The sequence below is a fragment of the Stomoxys calcitrans genome, chromosome 3 (assembly GCF_963082655.1).
Source record: "Stomoxys calcitrans chromosome 3, idStoCalc2.1, whole genome shotgun sequence".
NCBI lineage: Eukaryota > Metazoa > Arthropoda > Insecta > Diptera > Muscidae > Stomoxys > Stomoxys calcitrans.
The window spans coordinates 132,086,352-132,108,520 of NC_081554.1; the positions used below are offsets into that span (position 1 = coordinate 132,086,352).

The 22,169-nt window shown below is 37.4% G+C and overlaps 1 protein-coding gene across 8 annotated transcripts in view; it reads right to left on the minus strand.

Moving 5' to 3' along the window:
- The window catches only part of LOC106085824 (protein outspread), a 561,373-nt gene that overhangs the window by 51,597 nt on the left and 487,607 nt on the right, over positions 1-22,169 (minus strand). The window lies entirely within an intron of this gene.

A 22,169-nucleotide genomic window follows, 5' to 3' on the forward strand; every position in this document is an offset into this window, starting at 1 on the left:
ATACGCCATCCGTCCTAACGATCTGCAAATCTATCAACTATTTCTGACGCGAAGAATGTCTAGGCCGAGTAAACAAACTGAAATAGGAATCTGAATTTGTATTCATACGCCGGCTAGACGATCGTTTAGAACCGACTTATCCCACCGATGTGGCAATTTTTCCAAGAAGTCATAAAGAAGTATGCGGAACTCATAGCATTACGCCCTTAAGCCCACAATTCAAATCAAGGGAAACGGGACCTTGTATTTGATTAAAACCGACCCTAACGATTTAATTTTTAGAACATGAGTATACGAATAATTTTATTCTTAATAGAAAGCAAATATATATTTTTTTGAAAATGTCTTTGTATATATTGTCTCCATTTGGCAGAAAGTGTAGCTAAAAATACTAACTACTGGTTTTTTTCTTTGGGTAAAGTTAAGTCTGCCAGCGCTGTCGTGTTCGGATGTAAACTTGGAAAGTGACAATTTTTAAAACTGTACTTACATGTGAAATAAATACTCGTATTTACAATACCACAAAACCTTGCATCAAACGGCGCCTGGTTGGACGCAATAAGAATTTCTAACAATATTTTATGCCATAAAGGAATATCCATCCTTTGTATTTGTCACAAATTCTGGCAATGTTATCGTAAACAAAGTCCCAACGTTTTCATAAAAGAAGTTTACTTGTCGAAAAGTTCGTTTATGGCAAATGCTTTTTTCCGTGTAGAGATTACTTTGCGCAAAAAAGTAAAACGTGTGCGACATTTTTACGGCAAACAAAATACTTTTATTAAGAAGCTTTTCTTTTGTTGTAACCATCTAACGTTTCGCTTCAACATATCAAACGATGGCCATAAACGTTGCATTATTGAACGTAACTAGCTTTTGGCATTGTAAACCCTTTAGCAGCTTCGCCTACGGTAAAATTAAATTTATTTTTTATTTGCAAAAGTGGTTCGGTACCCGCAAACTATTATTCGTGTACCGTCCCAATAAATATTCTCATGTGTTCGAGCAATTTTTGACAATTTTTAAAGTTTTGCCATAGCTACAAAAATGTTGGTATATGCAATGACAAAAGTCATTAAAGCAACAGAGAAATGGCTGCCTGATACAAGAAAACACAACAAGCATTTCTAACGATCATACATTGATTGGTGATAATAACGCGATGAAGAAATATCCATTCCAATGTAGATATTTAAATATGCGAAATTAACATTTCCCATAAGAAATGTTTTGTTTTATTTATAGCATAAGGATGCTGCAATTTTTGAATTCCAGAACGTTAAGCATTGAATATATATGTTGCGTTCTTCCTTTTTTACACCCAGAGAAAAGTTGATACCAAACGTGCTCATTTCAGTACCATACGGTATTGATAGTAACGCAGCACCGTATGGTATAAAAACAATACCGGATGGTATCCATGAAACATTAAATAATTAGTACCGTTTGGTATTAGCCTTATTACAGAAATGGTATTGATTTATATACCAAATTGTCATTGGATTTAGCACCAGACCGTTATTGCTTTTAGTACCAAAACATGATTGATTATTCCACCCCCTAATGAGCCAAAAACGCACTCAAATACGCACAAATATTTAATGGCGTCAATTTTTAAGTACAAAGCTCAACAACACTTCTGGCGCCACGACAAAACACCGTCAATTCTTAATGGTTTCCTTTGTCTGGTATTGAATTGAAACCAAATGGTATTAAAAATCTTTGCCAACGACGTGAACAAAATAATAACAGGTGGTATTGGAAAAGTACCGTAATTTTTCTATCAGTGTAGTTTTACCATTTCGATTGATGATTGATTGCTGACGACACCATATGGTTAAATAAACGGCGATAATATGTGGGGATAAGCAAAGTCGCTTAGTAAAACTTTTTCTCCACAGAAACAAAGCGAGGAAATCCGCTTAATGGGTAAATAAATCCATTTGCAAATTTTGCCCATGAACATTCCACTAAGGAACAGGGGCAAACTTCTCACATATCAATGAGTGCAGTTCGTTTCAAGTTTAAGCTCAATGATAAATGGCCTCCTTTTTATAGCCGAGTCTGAGCGACGTGCCGCATTGCGACACCTCTTTGGATAGAAGTTTTACATATCATAGTACCTTACAAATGTTTCCAGCATTAGGAGGGAAAAGCAGTGGTTTTTGAATATTTTTTTCTGATGGTCTCGTCAGGATTTAAATCCAGGCATTCAGCGTCATAGACGGACATGCTAACCTATGCGCTACGGTGGCCTCCGTTGATTCTTATTTTTAACAGTTTCGGGTAAGACCGATACAATCAGGCCTGTTCCAGTTTTCGAAATCGCAAAACGAAAAATCTAGTTGGCCTTATATCTTGCAAACCATGCCATATCTATATTGGCATGCATACTATAATCAAATTTTTATATAGTAAGAGGAACCTCAAGTGATATCAAACCATAAAAGAAGAAGACTTTATTCGCAAAATTTAATAAAACCAGATTTCCCTAATAGAATTCTCAAATAAACCTATTTCAAATCTATATTAAGTTTTGAGAATAAGGCGATTTAAATATAAGCGAAACAATTCGTTTTCAAAAACCGGAACAGTATAGTGTATAGTATAGTGCCCAACATCTGTGAGCCTTCTCAGTACGTTCCTTAATGTGACACTTCCAATTCAGTTTCCAGTCCAAGATCACTCCTAGGTATTTGACATTGTCAGATATCGAAATCGTTTTATTGAGGAAACGTGGTGCGTCAAATTGGCCCACCTTCACCTTGAACCGTCAGATTTCAGTCCTTTATGGGTTAACATTAAGACCCCTAGGTCTAGCCCAGTCGCATGCCAGCTAACTCGGATACTTACCATTTAGAAGTAATTAAACATCTGTTGCGTAGCAGACGGTTTTGAATCCCTCATCAGTCGGTATCCGTAATAGGTTATTTATGGTGAAAGAAAGTAATGTGAAAACTTTTTTCTCTGAGTGTATATATGATTTAAGAACATAGTAGCGCAGCCGTGACGTGACGACACAGTGCACACTCAATAGATTTATGCAATCCGCCTTTAAAAGTGAATCGGCTTTAACCTTAATTTTTAACAACCTCTGCAACATCTATTATGAAATCATGTCGTCATTGTTGGCGTTTGTGACGCGGTTTGTTCGAGCGAAGCCTAAACAACTTTGTAATTCTATGAAATATGATTTGCCTCAATAGTAAGTGTCAGAGAGTGATGATAAGGAGATGGTTTTTGTTGGGCTTTCATATATACTAAATTTACAACATACAAAGTTGTACCTCAATAAGATTTTGAGCTGATTTGGTAAAGGATGATCGGAAATGAGAAAATACCATTCGACCAACCATTCAAGCATTGAATTTTAAAGAGGAGTGTAATAAGAACTGTGCATATAATGGCATTGCTTTTGCTTTGATGAAGGCTGTTGAATTTTTCGTCTTTGTTCAGCGATTAATTGAAATTGCGACAATAAAGTGGTGGCGTGGTTATAAAAAACTTTTCAAACATGGTGTTAATTGCTTTCATAATTTTTGACATAGAAATTCAATTTCAAGGCATACATTGAACATATTTTTACTTGTACCAATTAAATTGTTATTTAGTAGCATAAATTGTGTATTCATCCAGAAAAGATTGTCTTCCATCACTCATATCCATTGGGAAAAGAAGTGAAAAATGACTTTACAAACAAAAAGTGCCAAAAAAGCCACTTAGACATATATTACCAAGAACAAGTAAAAGCGTGCTAAGTTCGGCCGGGCCGAATCTTATATACCCTCCACCATTGATCGTATTTGTCGAGTTCTTTTTACGGCATCTTCTCTTAGGCAAAAAAAGGATAAAAGAAAAGATTTGCTCTGCTATAAGAGCGATATTAAGATACGGTCCGGTTCAGGCCACAATTATTTGTTGGAGACCTGTGTAAAATGTCAGCCAATTCGAATTGCGCCCATTGGGGGCTCAAAAAGTAAAATAAAGAGATCGGTTTATAGGGGAGCTGTATCAGGCTATAGATGATTCAGACCATAATAAACACATATGTTGATGGTCATGATAGGATCCGTCGTACAAATTTCAGGCAAATCGGATAATAATTGCGACCTCTAGGGGCGCAAGAAGTCAAAATCCCAGATAGGTTTATATGGCAGCTATATCAGGTTATGAACCGATTTGAACCTTATTTGGCACAGTTCTTGAAAGTAAGAATAAAATACGCCATGCAAAATGTCAGCCAAATCGGGTAGGAATTGCGCCCTCTAGAAGCTCAAGAAGTCAAGTCCCCAGATCGGTTTATATGGCAACTACATCAGGTTATGAACCGATTTGAACCATAATTGGCACAGTTATTAGAAATCATAACAAAATACTTTGAGCAAAATTTCATTCCAATCGCATAAGAATTGCGCCCTCTAGAGGCTCAAGAAGTCAAGACCCCAGATCGGTTTATATGGCAGCTATATCAGGTTATGGACCGATTTAAACCATACTTGGCACAGTTGTTCGAATTCATGACGAAACACGTCGTTCAAATTTTCAGCCAACTGAACTACACCTACAAGAAGTATTTGTGCAAAATTTCAAGCGGCTAGCTTTACTCCTTCGAAAGTTAGCGTGACGGACGGACATGGCTATATCGACATAAAATGTCATGACGATCAAAAATGTATATACTTTATGGGGTCTCAGACGAATATTTCGAGTAGTTACAAACAGAATGACGAAATTAGTATACCCCCATCCTATGGTGGAGGGTATAAAAATATAAAGCTACGTTTTTTTATCTCTTAATAAAATAAAATTTGTTTATTTATAATAGAAAAGTAACAAGTAAAAACGTGCTAAGTTCGGCCGGGCCGAATCCTATATACCCTCCACCATGGATCGCATTAGTCGAGTTCTTTTCCCGGCATCTCTTCTTAGGCAAAAAAAGGATATAAGAAAAAATTTGCTCTGCGATTAGAGCGATATTAAGATATTGTCCGGTTTGGACCACAATTAAATTATATTTATGTTGGAGACCTGTGTAAAATGTCAGCCAATTCAAATAAGAATTGCGCTCTTTGTGGGCTCAAGAAGTAAAATAGAGAGATCGATCGAGATGGTCATGAGAGAATCCGTCGTACAAAATTTCAGGCAAATCGGTTAATAATTGCGACCTCTGGAGGCTCAAGAAGTCAAGATCCAAGATCGATTTATATGGCAGGTATATCAGGTTATGGACCGATTTGAACCATACATGGCACAGTTGTTGGATATAATAACGAAACACGTCGTGCAAAATTTCATTCCAATCGGATAAGAATTGCACACTCTAGAGGCTCAAGAAGTCAAGACCCAAGATCGGTTTATATGACAGCTATATCAGGTTATGAACCGATTTGAACCATATTTGGCACAGTTGTTGGATATCATAACAAAATACTACGTGCCAAAATTCATTCAAATTGGATAAGAATTGCGCCCTCTAGAGGCTCAAGAAGTCAAGACCCAAGATCGGTTTATATGGCAGCTATATCAGGTGATGGACCGATTTGAACCATACTAGGCACAGTTGTTGAATATCATAACAAAACACGTCGTGCAAAATTTCATTCCAATCGGATAAGAATTGCGCACGCTAGAGGCTCAAGAAGTCAAGACCCAAGACCGGTTTATATGGCAGCTATGTCAGGTTATGGACTGATTTGAACCCTACTTGGCACAGTTGTTGGATATCATAACAAAACACGTCGTGCAAAATTTCATTCCAATCGGATAAGAATTGCGCACTCTAGAGGCTCAAGAAGTCAAGAAGTCAAGACCCAAGATCGGTTTATATGGCAGCTATATCAAAACATGGACCGATATGGCCCATTTACAATACCAACCGACCTACACTAATAAGAAGTATTTGTGCAAAATTTCAAGCGGCTAGCTTTACTCCTTCGGAAGTTAGCGTGCTTTCGACAGACAGACGGACGGACGGACGGACGGACGGACGGACGGACGGACGGACGGACGGACGGACGGACGGACGGACAGACGGACGGACATGGCTAGATCGACATAAAATGTCACGACGATCAAGAATATATATACTTTATGGGGTCTCACACGAATATTTCGAGTAGTTACAAACAGAATGACGAAATTAGTATACCCCCCATCTTATGGTGGAGGGTATAAAAAAGAAATATTTATTGTGAAAAACGTTACGTTGAAATAGTAAAAAGCGGAAGAAATTAGGATGTAAAAAATTGTTTGTGTTTGGAATTTGTCCATTAAATTCCATTTTTTGCGTTTGGAATTTGTGCATTAAATTCCAAACGCAAACAATGGGAGGAAATTGAAGAATGCGAATGTTAACGAGGTATATATTTAACATGTTAATAAAAACGGCCTTATTCACAAAAGTGAATGTAGATTTGAAATAGGTTTATTTGATATATTTCCCTTACAGAACTGTCAAATAAATCTATTTAAAGGCTTCATAAAGTTTTGTTAATAAGGCCGTAATAATATTAAGTTAATTTTATAGTTTATTATCCATATAAGGACTATTGATTAGGAAAACGGAGGGGGCCACCGTGGCGCAGAGGTTAGCATGTCTGCCTATGACGCTGAACGCCTGGGTTCGAATTCTCAGTTCGAATTTTCCCCTCCTAATGTACATCTCCAAAGAGATGTAGCACTGTGGCACGCCCGTTAGACTCGGCTTTAAAAAGGAGGCCACTTATCATTGATCTTAAACTTGAATTGGACTGCACTTTTTGATATGTAAGAAGTGTGCCCCTGTTCCTTAGTGGAATGTTCATGGGCAAAATTTGCATTTGACTTGGAAAACGGTGCTGAGGACGGAAGATAGCATATGTGATCTAGAAATCTAGATTTCGCGGTACTGCACACAAAATGGTATTCATTACGACTCATTTCAGCATGTAAAAATGCGTAAAGTTCGGCCGGGCCGAACTTGGGATACTTATCACCTCGGGTATATATGTAAACTACCTTTTGTCATAATCCAGTGAAAAATTGCGTAATTTATGCCCTCAAAAAGGCTACATCGAAATATGGTCCGATTTGGACCAAATTCGGCACGGACAAAACAAAATATTTGTCTTTTTGGTAGCTATATCCAAATATAAACCGATCTGAACTACAATATATACGATACGGATGTCGAAAAGCCAAGACCTTAAATCGGACTATATGGCAGCTATATCCAAATCTGGACCGATCTAAGCCAATTGATAACACAATTCACAGTCCCAAATTTCCAAGCCAAACATAAGTCACTGTCCCAAATTTGGCTGGAATTTAGCACGATATCCTGCAAATTTTCCCATGAACACTTCATTAAAGAACTTATCACTTATCAATGAGAGCTGTTCGATTCATGTTTTAGCACCATTTTGTTGCCGATTCCGAAAGGCCCGTCGAAGAGCGACTTTATTTCCTAAAGTAGTTTTGCAAGGCTAAATTCCTCTCAAATGGCGCCAGTGTTCGAATCCAAAAAGGAACAAACTCCCAAACAATACACAAGATATTAAAAAACTAGACTAGATAAAAGTGCTTTATCTAGTATGGCTAAGGTTTAATTTTATGAATGTAAATATATTTTTTTTGAGATTGTTTGCGGTCTTGGTAAGCTATTTCCAAAGCGTTGTCGGTGGTATTGGAAATGATTTCAATGCATAATACATAAATGCATATACGAAAAAAAAAACATCAAAACTTCATCTTCGACTACAGTGCCATTTAATAAAGTCAAACACGAAAGTTGCATTGAAGGAAGTCTATCATTAAATTGTCATTTGTTTGATCTATGGAGTGAAAAGGGAAGAACACTTGCAATGCCTTCTGAAATGAGTAATACAAATTTGTAAAACGACCATTAAGTAATAAATAGCACAGTTGGGGGAAACTGCAGCATCGCAACAACATTGTGGCAGCATCATCAATAACCTTTACAAAGATGATGTAATGACTTCTTCATTTGGTTAGTGAGTACTTGCATCACTGTCTTGATATATGATAAGTCTGGCAGCGAGGTTGGCTGCATTTGCAAAGTGAAGACATTGAAGATATCTTTTTAAATTACTTCCTCTTTATTTAATGAGCCACAAAACCCATTTCAATTATTATTATTACCCTTATAAAAAGTTAAAATGACTAGAAGATAAAATTTGTAAAAAAATTATCAAAATTAGTAACAATTAAAAACGGGTCAGATTTGGCCGAGGGAACTTCGGATACCCATCAAAGTGGATTTATTTGTCATTTCATTATAGGCATTTGAAAACTTATGAAGAGATTACTCTATGGAATAGTTACCAAAAAGTGTTATCTAAATATGGTCCAATTTAATTCATTGCTACTAATTTGAGCAAAATTGGCTACATAAATCTCCTTTTAGGAGACTGCCTTCGGAAAAGAACAACGCCAAGTTTCAACGGCTTTAGAGTAATTATTACAGACTAGATCTATGTTCGCATAACTACATCTATGTTCATAGAATGTCAAGATAATCCTATATAGTATCGCAGATCGATTTCTCGAGGTGGTAAAAACGGTGGAACTAAAAAAATTTCTCAACTTATAATGACGAACTTAATTTAAAGTTGCCAAATCATTATTTTAATTAAAGATTATCTACTTGATATTAAAGAGTTTTTATTCTAAATGGTAGTTTAACATATCCTTAATCTTGAGTCTTATTATTTAAGACAAACATTTTTTGATGAAGGGTAAAATATCGATTAAGTATGGGAAATTGAATTTGGGTCGACAAGGACTACCTTGGACCATAGTTAAATATATATAAATGTCTAACAAATAAGAGCAAATTTTATTATTAAAATTTTAAAAGTGAAGATGCTAAGGTAATGGAGTGAATTATTACAAAAACAAGTAAAAGCGTGCTAAGTTCGGCCGGGCCGAATCTTATATACCCTCCACCATGGATCGCATTTGTCGAGTTCTTTTCCCGGCATCTCTTCTTAGACTAAAAAGGATATAAGAAAAGAGTTGCTCTGCTATTAAAACGATATAAAGATATGGTCCGGTTCGGACCACAATTAAATTATATGTTGGAGACCTGTGTAAAATGTCAGCCAATTCGAATAAGAATTGCGCCCTTTGGGGGCTCAAGAAGTAAAATAGAGAGAACGATTTATATGGGATCTGTATAGGGCTATAGACCGATTCAGACCATAACAAACACGTTTGTTGATGGTCATGAGAGGATCCATCGTACAAAATTTCAGGCATATCGGATAATAAGTGCGACCTCTAGGGGTCAAGAAGTCAAGATCCCACATCGGTTTATATGGCAGCTATATCAGGTTATGAACCGATTTGAACCTTATTTGACACAGTTGTTGAAAGTAAAAATAAAATACGTCATGCAAAATTTCAGCCAAATCGGATAGGAATTGCGCCCTCTAGAAGCTCAAGAAGTCAAATCCCCAGATCTGTTTATATGACAGCTATATCAGGTTATGAACCAATTTGAACCATATTTGACACAGTTGTTGGATATCATAACGAAATACTTCGTGCAAAAATTCATTCAAATCGGATAAGAATTGTGCCCTCTAGAGGGTCAAGAAGTCAAGACCCAAGATCGGTTTATATGGTAGCTATATCAGGTTATGGACCGATTTGAACCATACTTGGCACAGTTGTTAAACATCATAACAAAACACGACGTGCAAAATTTCATTTCAAACGGATAAGAATTTCGCACTCTAGAGGCAAAAACAAACACGTTTGTTGATGGTCATGAGAGGATCCATCGTACAAAATTTCAGGCATATCGGATAATAATTGCGACCTCTAGGGGTCAAGAAGTCAAGATCCCACATCGGTTTATATGGCAGCTATATCAGGTTATGAACCGATTTGAACCTTATTTGACACAGTTGTTGAAAGTAAAAATATAATACGTCATGCAAAATTGCAGCCAAATCGGATAGGAATTGCGCCCTCTAGAAGCTCAAGAAGTCAAATCCCCAGATCTGTTTATATGACAGCTATATCAGGTTATGAACCAATTTGGCACAGTTGTTGGATATCATAACGAAATACTTCGTGCAAAAATTCATTCAAATCGGATAAGAATTGCTCTCTAGAGGGTCAAGAAGTCAAGACCCCAGATCGGTTTATATGGAAGCTTTATCAGGTTATGGACCGATTTGAGCCATACTTGGCACAATTGTTGGATATTATAACAAAACACGTCGTGCAAAATTTCATTCCAATCGGATAAGAATTGCACACGCTAGAGGCTTAAGAAGTCAAGACCCAAGATCGGTTCATATGGCAGCTATTTCAGGTTATGGACCGATTTCAACCATACATAGCACAGATTTTGGATATCATAAGAAAACACGTCGTGCAAAATTTCATTCCAATCGGATAAGAATTGCGCTCTCTAGAGGCTCAAGAAGTCAAGACCCCAGATCGGTTTATATGGCAGCTATATCAAAACATGGACTGATATGGCCCATTTACAATACCATCCGACCTACACTAATAAGAAGTATTTGTGCAAAATTTCAAGCGGCTAGCTTTACTCCTTCGGAAGTTAGCGTGCTTTCGACAGACAGACGGACGGACGGACGGAGAGACGGACGGACATGGCTAGATCGACAAAAATGTCGCGACGATCAAGAATATATATACTTTATGGGGTCTCAGATGAATATTTCGAGTAGTTACAAACAGAATGACGAAATTAGTATACCCCCCATCTTATGGTGGAGGGTATAATAAAAATCGAGTTTTATCTGTGAAGTTTAATTAGAATCAGTCAGCTTTCGAAATTAAAATCGGAAGGTCTGTTAGTATATAGCGACGTATATGCCAATGTTTATATTTACTGCTAGCCTAACCGGTCCCGCTCCGCTGCGACTACTTTTACAATATATGGAATAAAATTATTCTTTGATATTTATTTTCGACAATTAAAGACCTTTTAGTGAAATACTATGCTATGAAAATAGTATATGTTTATCGCTTGACTAATAGTATAACAATACAAGTTCCTTTATCTGAAACCCATAAGATCTTTATTGAGCTATGAATTCGCTCGGTGAGATTCTTAAGATAAGATTAAGAATAAAGTCTCTTAAAAATAACCCGATACTCTTATGAGGATTTTGGGAGTGGGAAGTCCCCAGAGTGGCGGTTGGCGGGTTTAGGGGATGGTGTATGAATTTAGTGCTCAACTCCTGAACTACTACTCCTGGTGCCCCAAATACATAGACCCACATTTGGGTATCAGATTCTATTCTCAAAAATTAGAAAACGAGAAGGAGAAAGAACAGAGCCCTGGGAACACCTGCGGTCAATTTGTGATCATTGGATGAGAACCCATCTATAACGACTCGAATAGTGTGATATCTAAGAAAGCTCGAAATAAATCGAACGAAGCCATTACCGACACCAAATGCGACAAGCTTTGATAGTAGTGCACCGTGCCAGACCCTATCAAATGCCTGGGAGATAGCCAGAGCCACAGCCGTACTCTCACCAAACTGGTGGATTGAGCGACTCCAACGTTCCGACAGAAGTGCCATGAGGTCACCCGTAGAGCGATTTCTGCGGAACCCATGGCCCCTTCGCTAAGAAGGTCATTAGACTCTAAATACCTCACGAGATGGTGATTAACCATGCTCTCCATGACCTTGGAGAGAGCGGAGCATATCGCAATTGGCCGATAATTCGCAGGGTTGTTTGCCTCACCCTTCTTGGGTATTGGCTGAACGTTAGCAACCTTCCAACGTGCCGGGAAAACTCCCGCACGGTAAGCAAGGTTGAAAAGGTTGCGTAATAGACGAGCGAGCGTCGAAGAACACTTGCGTAAGACAAGTGTTGATATGCCATCCGAGCCTGGGGATTTATTTACGTCTAGATTTTCAAGAACCCTTTTAACTCCACGAGTTCGAACAAATATTTGGGGGATGATACCAGGAACATTTTCGATTGAGGCGAGTGGTTGATTGCTATCCGGCAGGGAAGAGTTCCCTGTAAATATATCAGCCAACAGGTTAGCCTTATCAACCGTCCTTAATAAGAGTTGGAATAGATGAAGAACTACCCTTTACTCTTTTCACGAACGACCAAAAGCTTTTACTTCCTCGTGTTGAATCAAGAACCTTAGTACGCAGACGCTGTTCGTAAAGAAATTTTTCGGGCCTAAGCACATTGGCACCCGATGATCTTGCCTGTTTGCGCAGCAGTTCAGTATTGGCAATTTTATCCAAGGCATTTTTATCTGATAGCATCTCTGCATGTCTGGTTAAACCAACTTTTGTCGTCTGATTTAGCCGTTATAGTCTTAACTGGAATAAATGTCTTCATTCCATGTAAAATTATCTTCCCAATCATTTCAGCAGTAGCATTTATATCGTCATCTAGAAAACATAGTTTCCAATTAAAATGCTGAATGAATCCCTTGAGCTCAGCCCAACGTGCTTTTCCGTATAAAAATATTGACCGCTTCGGGACTGGGGAGGAAGCAGTACAAAGAGCAGAATACGAAAAAGATGCTGAAACAATGCAGTGATCGGAGTTACCAAGAGGTGCAAGAGTATTAACTTCATACTTTTCAGTGTGTGAAGTTAAAAAAAGGTCAAGAGTATTATTTTGGTGCTCTTGGACACATGCGATATGTGTTCGTTCACTAGTTGCGCCAAACCATAGTGCGCAGCGAAAAGCTCAACGTATTGGCCCTCAGGAGTCGTATGACTCGAATGGGAAAGCCAGGAGGAGTTGTGGACCCATACAATTAAATGTTTGAACTTTATTTCATGCAAATGTTGACCGTGACTGCGCCTTAAATGGTCCATCCGCTTGGTCCAATTTTGGAATATTATTTTCAACATTTCGGCTCGTATCTCACAAATATATGCTTCAATGTTGTCTTCCAATATGTCAATTGTTAAAGCCCCATAAAGCCATATAGACCGATCTCCCGATATAGGATATTGAGCCCATAAAAGGATCATTTTTTCATCCCATTTGGATGAAACTTATTTAGAACTGCCGTCGATTTTACAATTGCAATTCTTGAGCTTATAAAATATTTCCTGTGAGGATATACCTGTTAGCGGTTGATTTAAGGGTAAAATATGTCATTAGTTTGTTTGCTATATACCTTTAACGGCTGAACCTAGGTTGAACAATGGACAAAATATATCATTAGTTTGACTGCTATTTGCCTTTAACGGCTGAACCTGGGGCTATGAATATGAATTATATATGAAAATATGGTCATATCTGCACCGCATTTGCCAGTAATGTGTAGGGGTCTTCTAAATCTTACTAATGCAAATTTCGTAGCAGTACCCAATCAGTACCTGATAGTGCAATCTTGTGCACATTCCCTATATGGCTCAAACTGGATGATATTCAACAAAAAGGTTTAGAGGGGTACCAAAACTCGCTGTGCCAAATTTCGAAATGGGATGAAAAATGCTAGTTTTACGGGCTCAATACTCTATATCGGGAGATGGGTCGATATGGCAGCTATATCCAAATAGGGTCCGATATGGACGATGTTTGACACAAAGGTGTAGAGGTCTATCAAAACTCGCTGTGCCGAATTTCATCGAAATAGGATAAAAAAATTCCTTTTACGGGCAGGTTTATGTAAAAGAAAATGGAAAATGTTTTTAAACCAAGATATCTGAAAAAATATAAATACCCAAAAAGGTATTTATTGGGTATTTACCCAATAAATACCTGGTAGAAACCCATCTCTATGAATTGGCAATGACGAAAAACTTTATGTATTCTATCTGCAGTTTGCGGAGTTCAACTCCTAAATCTATGTGTTTTCAAAAGCATTAACGACAACTTTCTGCGGAATTATGGGCAAAGTGGTTCTATTCAGGTGGTTTTTGCTTATGCGCATAAAATTGATGATTGAATGGTTAATTTGTCAAAGAACGCCGCTGATGAATGTAAAAATCAATTAGTGTTTCCTTGTCGGTTTGTTCGTATGTTCCGTTAGTGTTCTCGGGGTTAGTGGGGCGGTTCAAGCGAAATTCTATTTGCACCTTCTAGTAACCTAAAAACAATTGGTAAGGAAGGACAAACGTCGGGCGGTGCCGACTGTATAATACCCTACACCTACCTTACAAGTACAATATGGGAGCTATATCCAATTTTGAACCAATTTTAATGGACCTTGGCGGATGTTTTCAGATGGGCTGTTAAACAATCCATATTAAATTTCTAGCAAATATGTTCAAACTGTAATAACTACGGTTGACAAATGACAACATTACTGCAAATCACCCAAAATCTAACGAACATATATATGGGAGCTATATCTAATTCTGAACCGATTTCGAGCAAACTTCTCAGATATTGTGGTAGTTGTCGATAAAAGCGTTGTACAAAGTTTGGGCAATGCGCTTGCAGTGGCTCTAGAAGTGAAAATCGGGCGATAAACATACATGACAGCTATATCTAAATCTGAACCGATTTCTATGAAATTCGCCAGTAATATCTACGATCTACGAAATAATCGGTTAACAAATGAGCTCTTTATTGCAATATTTCTCAAAATCGGACGAACATATATATGGGAGCTATATCTAAATCTGAACCGATTCCGGGCAAATGTCTCAGTTATTGTAGTAGTCGTCGAAGATGGGTCAATAAATGCGCTTGATGTGACTCTAGAAGTTAAAATCGGGCGATATTTATATCCGAATAGATTTCCATGAAACTCATCACTAATGTGGTAAGTCAAGAGAAAATCCTTCCTGCCAAATTTCGAGAGAATCGGTAAACAAATGACCATTCATTCATTGCAAGATTACTGCAATTCGGACGAACATATATATGGGAGCTATATCCAAATCTAAACCGATCTTTTCCAATTTCAAAAGGCTTCGTCTCTAGGTCAAAAAACATGTCTGTACCAAATTTTAAGGCGATGGGATGAAAACTGCAACCTGTACTATGTACACAAATTACAATAACGTGGACAGACGGACATAGCTAAATCGATTCAGAAATTGGTTATGAGTCGATCAGTATACTTATCAATGGGTCTGTCTCTCTTCCTTCTGGGTGTTACAAACAAATTTACTAAGTTAGAATGCCCTGTATCACAGTAGTGGTGAAGGGTATTAAATTTGGCATCTAAATTTGGAGTAGGGTTGGTAAGGGTGCCGACCCACCAAAGTCCGCCAAATGGATATATAGACCATAAACTCCTCCTTAACCATTTGCAATATGGGGCTCAAATAAAAAGTATTGGGTTGATGTTGATTTGTTTTCTGGGTGTCTGGGTGCTAGTCCCACCACCTAAACACCCTCAAACTGAACATATTTTCCGACTATGGCAATAAAGGGCTCAAATGAAAGAAACTTGAGAGTAGGGCAGGAATTTGATATCTGTTTAAGGCCAAATGTTTGGAGGGCGCCTCATCTCATAAACGTCCCTTAACCAGACATACATGTAATATACAACGACAATGGCAATATGAGGCTCCAATTAAGATATTAGCGAAAAGAGTGCGAATATAATAACCATTTTCAGGGCAATGGGTTTGCCTACCTCTGTCCATCACTACAAATCATACCGGTCATATTTACCGACCATGTCAATATAAGGTTTAAAAGGAACTTGAAAGCACAGTACCGTCACAATTCCAAAACCTAAACGACCCAAAACCCACAGAGCTATTTTATAGACCAATGAGTTTCATATAGGATTCAAATAAAGGCATTTAGAAGAAACATACTGTAAGTCCAGCGACATACATACATCACTTTTGCACACTTTACGACATTTGTTATTTAGAGTAGCAAAAATGCTAAAACAACAGTTTTTGTCTGCTTAAAATTGGAAAGCAGACATGACTGCTGTTTCAGCAAACAAATGGCTGCTATTTTAGCAAACATTTTCGTTTGATATTTCAACAAACAAAATCTGTTGTTTTAACTACAAAATCTACTAAAATATTTAACTGGCGCACAGGCAAAAAATGTTTCTACGATTGCAATTAATTTGCTTTGCAAGTAAATATTTGCATGGAATTTCGCATATAGTATTTTACTCCTCCATTTTAACTTTATTTAATTTTAAACTTTATGTAATGCTATACAAGCTGGACCGGGCCCGTTCGGCTGCGCCTTCTTTTAATTTATATGGAACAATATTATCCTTTGAATATTTACAATATTTTCCACAATTAAAGAGCTTTTAATGAAACACCATGCTATGAAAATGGTATATGTATATCGCTTGACTAACAGTATAACAATATCTGAATATCCTTTATCTGAATCCCATATGATCATTATTGGTCTATGAATTCAGGTTATTTAAGTTTGAATGTTAGCCGTACTCCATTCTTAAAAGACTTTATTTGAGCCCGATGTTCTAATGGGGGTTCTGGGAGTGGGAAGGCCTCCATGATGGTGGTTGGTAGGTTTAGGGGGTGGTGTGGACCCCCAAAATCGTGGTTCTGAATGTGGGTATGAATTTCGTGCTCTATTCCCAAATATCCCTCATGTCCGGTTTAGGGGTGTTTTCGGTGGTCCCCCAGATACTTAGCTCTGAAAAAAATATCAGCATCGTGCTCTACTCTCAAATACCATTTATTTAAACCCCATATTATCATTGGTTTAAGGGGAGTTTATGTGATGAGGCGTCTACCAAACACTTCCCCCAAAAGCATTGTGCTCTGCTCTCAAATGTCATTTACTTAAATCCCATATTGCCATTGGCCTCACAATGAGATATGAAATTCGTTTTCTAATCTCAAATACCTTTCATTTAAACCTCTTATTAGAAATGTCAGCAGATATGTCCGGTTTGGGGTATGGGCCCTCAAAACTATCAATATGGCGCTCCACTCTCTTTAAGACTCCAAGTGTTATGCTGAGCAATCACGTCCAATTTGGGGGTTGTTATGCGGATGGGACGTTCCCCAGACAGTTGGACCCGAATGTTGATATCAGATCCGTGGTCTACTCCCAAATACCTTTCATTTGAGCCCCATATTTCTATAGTCAACATACATGTACTGTTTGGGGGATCAGACGGCCACTAGGTGACTTGGCCCTAGAAATATATATCAGATTCGTATTTTACTCTAAAATACCTCTTATTTGAGACCCATATTGCAATGGTCAGCAAATATGTCATATTTTTGTGGTGTTATGGGTGTGAGTGATCCCATAAACACTTTTTCCCGAATATTGATATCAGATTCATGCTTACTCCCAAAGACCTTTCATTTGAGTCCCATATTGCTATGGTCGTAAATTTGTCCCCTTTGGAGGTGTTTTTGGAGAGGGGCGGCCCCCAAGCACTTGGTCGCTCATTTTGATATCAGATTCGTATTCTACTCGCAAATACCAAACACTTCGTCCGACAATTAGATATCAGATACGTTTTTTAATCTTAAATACCTTTCAGTTGAGTCCCATATTTTCGTGACCTACCTATTTGATAGGTTTTGGGAGTGGGGCGTCCCCCGTAGGTATCCCATCCGACATTTGGATACCAAATTTTTGTTTTGAGGATACTATAAGTGTGAGATTTGGCGTTTCTGAAAATTAGGGTAAGGGGGAGGCTGCACCCCACCTTCAGATATCCACAAATATGCACCATCTGTGACAATTTCGAAAGAATCGGTTCAGCCGTTTTTGAGTCTATACGGAACAGAAAAACAAACAAACACAAATTGATTTTTATATATAAGAAGATTATGCTATTTTTTGTGTGTTAATTTAATTTTTGTATTTTATTTTATGATATTTTTTTTTACTTTTTTATTTTATTGATTGAACAGTGAAATAACGGTTTAATTTATTTCCTTAAATCTCCTTGATAAATTGAGCAGCAGACATTTTCAGCAAACAACAGATTTTTTAGCAGACAGCCTGCAGCTCTGAAATTACAAACATTTTGCCATGACAGCTGAATTGCTGTAATAGCAGTAAAATTAACTACTAGATGCGAAGGGGGTCCGGTTCAGTTGATAAATAAATAAAATCACCCACAGCTGCCAACGGGTATATATGTTGGGCAACTATTGGTGGTAGTGGTAAGTCCCACAATAAAATGATCTTTAACTCACATATACAACAAAATGAAGTATAAATAAACAAATATTTGAAGGTTCGCTTCTTTTCTGCTCACTTTTTTTTAGAGTATGGACAAGAAATTAAAGCTTCTAGGGGCTCAATATGTCACAACCGAGATCGGTTCGTACGGGGGCTATATTTTGATCAAATCGATCAACAATAATCCACCAACAATTAGCACTTTATAGAGTCGCAGGTAAATATTTCAAGGTGTTACACAAGGAATAACGAAATTCGTATACCTATGCTGTGGATATAACGAAATTTGTATTCCTATGCTGTAGATATAAAAAATGAACAAAGCACTAATTAAAACCATATAAAAGTGGACTATCAAAACTCATTTAGGTTACGATATGCTAAACGAATAAAACTCCGAGAGAGGAGACGGCAAATTGAAAATCCCTCTGTCTATATAATGTGCGTTTTGTATAAAATTAAACAAACTATGGCATTGGATAGGAACGAGAGAAATCGAGAAGCCAAGGAAAGGTTGAGACCCAGACGTTGTGTAGCTACAAGGGATCATTCACTTCATTCAAGTCGTCATCATTGCCATTGCCAGTGCCTTCAGCATGCGACCAAAAGTATAATTCTTCGAACAACCGGCAGCATTCTAAATCTCTGAATCCTCGTCATCATTGCCGTTGTCGTCTATACTGACATTATCCCTTCTTCCAAATATGAATCTCAAATTGAAGCGACACACGCATTTTCCGTGACCATAGAATGCAGTAAGTTTTGCTTTTGCAAGTTTATGTTTTCTTAGTAGAGTATGCCAAAGATCACACCTCCTTTGAACGCTATGTCTGCCCCTGACATTCATGTAATAAATTAACATTTCGTTTGCTTCTTTTATTTGGCCGAAAATGTGGACACATGTAGTCAGGCGAGCTTTCCTCCATACAAAAATAACAATGGTCCCAAAACATACAATTGACCAACATCTGTGGGGCAGAAAAAAAGGGCTTAGTAGTGTTATCATCAGCACAGAGCTTAACATTTTACTCGTGCTTATGAGTAAAGTTTTTTATTTCCCTTTTATACATTTGACCCATGCTTTGGCAGGGACTTCTTAGCCAGGCAGCTCTTCAATAACAAAAATAAGCTAATTTGTTTACTTGGTTCTCGAGTCATTCTCGCCCAACTCTGAACGCTACCCAAAGAGGCATTTGATGAAGGACCTGGTAGTTGAAATCATCGGTTGCGAGTCTTGTCTGTCTCGTCTTATTGCGCACGTTTGTCTGTGTATTCGCGAGCTGTCATTTTGTTTGACCCAAAGTCCTTTTAGAATTTTTGCAAATTACTAAAAAGTCAACGCGGTTCTGATTTATACAGACATGGCCCGATACCATGACTGGTTTCATCGAACGAAGAAGACTTCGTTTGAGTGCATTTTTCCTTGCAACAATGTTGCCCTTGGTGGCAATTAGTTGTTAAACTTAAAGTTATTGTTTGGAGTTGTTCTTTACAATTTACAAGCTGAGCTTAGTATTTACACAGAGATACAGATATCGGAAAATAAAATGTTTAAGCTAATAAAAAATTAATTTTGTTCAAATACAAGCATATATATACATATACATGTTCGTATATCAAATAGTCCATTCGCTTAACCCAATTTTGCCATACTCTTTCCAACAATTCGGCCGGTATCACACGAATAAATGCTTCAATGTTGTCTTCCAATGTGTCAATTGAAGTGGGCTTATCTGTATAAACATGAGCTTTAACATAGCCCCAGAAAAAATAGTCTTCAATCGTTAAATCGAACTATCTAGGCGGCCAATTGACCGGTTCCGAACGTGAAATAAAATGTTCATCAAACTCGCCTCTCAATAAGTCCATTGTTACGCGTGCAAGTCATGCAAGTCAAGCACTTGCATTTTGAGCAAAAAAAATTGATATCATCTCACGGTAGTGCTCACCATTCACATTTACGTTACGATTCTTATCATCTTTGAAGAAGTACGGTCCAATGACGCCACCAGACCATAAACCACACTAAACTGTGACTTTTTCTGGATGCATTGGTAGCTCTTGCAATGCTTCTGGCTGATCTTCACACCAAAATAGATAATTTTGCTTATTTACGTACCCATTGAGCCAAAATGAGCTTCGTCGCTGAACACAATTTGAACACGATGAACTCTCTTAACAGAACACGCATTTTGATAATAAAATTCAATAATTTGCAAGCGTTGTTCGTTTGTAAGATGATTCATGGTTAAATTATAGAGAAAACTGAAAATGTTTGACGGTGAAACAAACCAGTGTTGCCCAAAAGATAACAGTTAAAAAATCACCGTTTATTAGGTCAGCCCAAAAGGTTTTAGAGTTCTCAGACCAAATACTTGTATCACCATTTGAATAAAATCTTGATCAAAGATGTGTCAACCAACCTTTCATATAAACGTTTCGTTTGAGCCCATATTGCCATGGTCAGCATATAAGACCTATTTGGGGATTTTATTTGGTGGGGACGACCCACCATATATTTCATACCGAAAGTGGATATCAAACTCGCGATCCCCTACCAAATACTTTAAATTGTGACGCACTCCAAAAACTTGGCCCCAAATTAGTTTTTACACTCAGATTCGTTTTATAATCTCAAAAACCTTTCATTTCATGATTGGTTCGTATATCCTTTTGTGACTGGGGCGACCTTCCCAATAAAAAATTTTTGTTTATAGGTTACTATAATGTTTTAAACATAATTTCGCTGAATTCGCCCCACCCATCGCCGAGATGAAGCATTTTTGTAAATTAGGGTAAAAGGGAGAGTGCTCCGCCCCTTCATATATAAAAAATGGGCTACCTCAGGTTACGCACGGGACCATTCTGCATCAACTGGAAAATCGGTATAACAGTTTTTGAATAAAACAGAGATAGACACAAAAAATTTGTCCATACTAGCGACAGTTAAGAAGTAAAATATCGGAACTATGGAACGGAGCGAATATCAATGGTTTGCCATTTCTACTTTTTATATGTCAAACCAAATAAAAACTCTATTAAACTTTATATCATATCTTCGACATTAGGGGAAATAATTTGCATTAATATTTTGAGAGGAGGGAGGACTAAAAGCTGTAGGACTTTTCAAAATAAACACAAGATGAAGACATTGTCAATAGAAATGGCGTGATGTTAATCACTCAATATTTAAAAGCAAAGCACAGGGCTCTACCAAAAACATGATAAATAACTAATCGAGACTTGCGATAAAATTACTCACCAGACCTTGAAAATTTAAAATCTAATATAGATAACTACCTTAACGAAGATTGAAAAGAAACAACTAACCCAGGTTTCGCTTGTTAATAGAGTTTGGCTTCTCTAGAATTATAAATTTAATTGTTTCATATTAAAATGTCGTTAGTTAAAAATGCCAGTAGCCTACTAAGTTGGTCAAGTTAAAGAGAAAAATAATAACCGACAGCACCTTTTAATCACTATTATTGCTAAAATTCTTCTTCTGTCTTTAGTTATACGTGTATTTAATTTTATTTGCAACTAAAACTTTTTGGTTTTTCTACAAAGTTACACACTTTGTCTGTACATTGACCAAAAATACATACCATGCTTCATTTCCGATGCTGCTGTGTATAGTAAATTACATGTTTTCAGATTTTTAAATCGTTCAAGATCGGGTATTTCATGTTCAAATGCTGGCCAACAATTGTCAAATCTCGTGGCCACCGCTTTGCATGTCGGCGATAGAAAAATCTATGACGGTTTGTTTATTCGCTTAATGTCTGTTTTTTTATTCCATCATCAATTTGTCTATTTTCGTTGGAGTAGCCATTTAAAAAGTTGTTAGTTTGAATGATAGTTTAATGTTGCTGCCTAAGCAGTTTTAGAGCTGCCAAAGCAAAACTACTATTTGCACGACCATTTGTGAAGAAACAGCGGCGAAAACTTCAACCCGATAACGGGTTGCCACTTATAAAATGAAACACCCTTAGAAGAAAACTGAAATTGATTGTTGATCACATTTACCAATCCTACATAGATATAATCGATGCCTACGTATGTTAGACAAGTAAGGAAAGGCA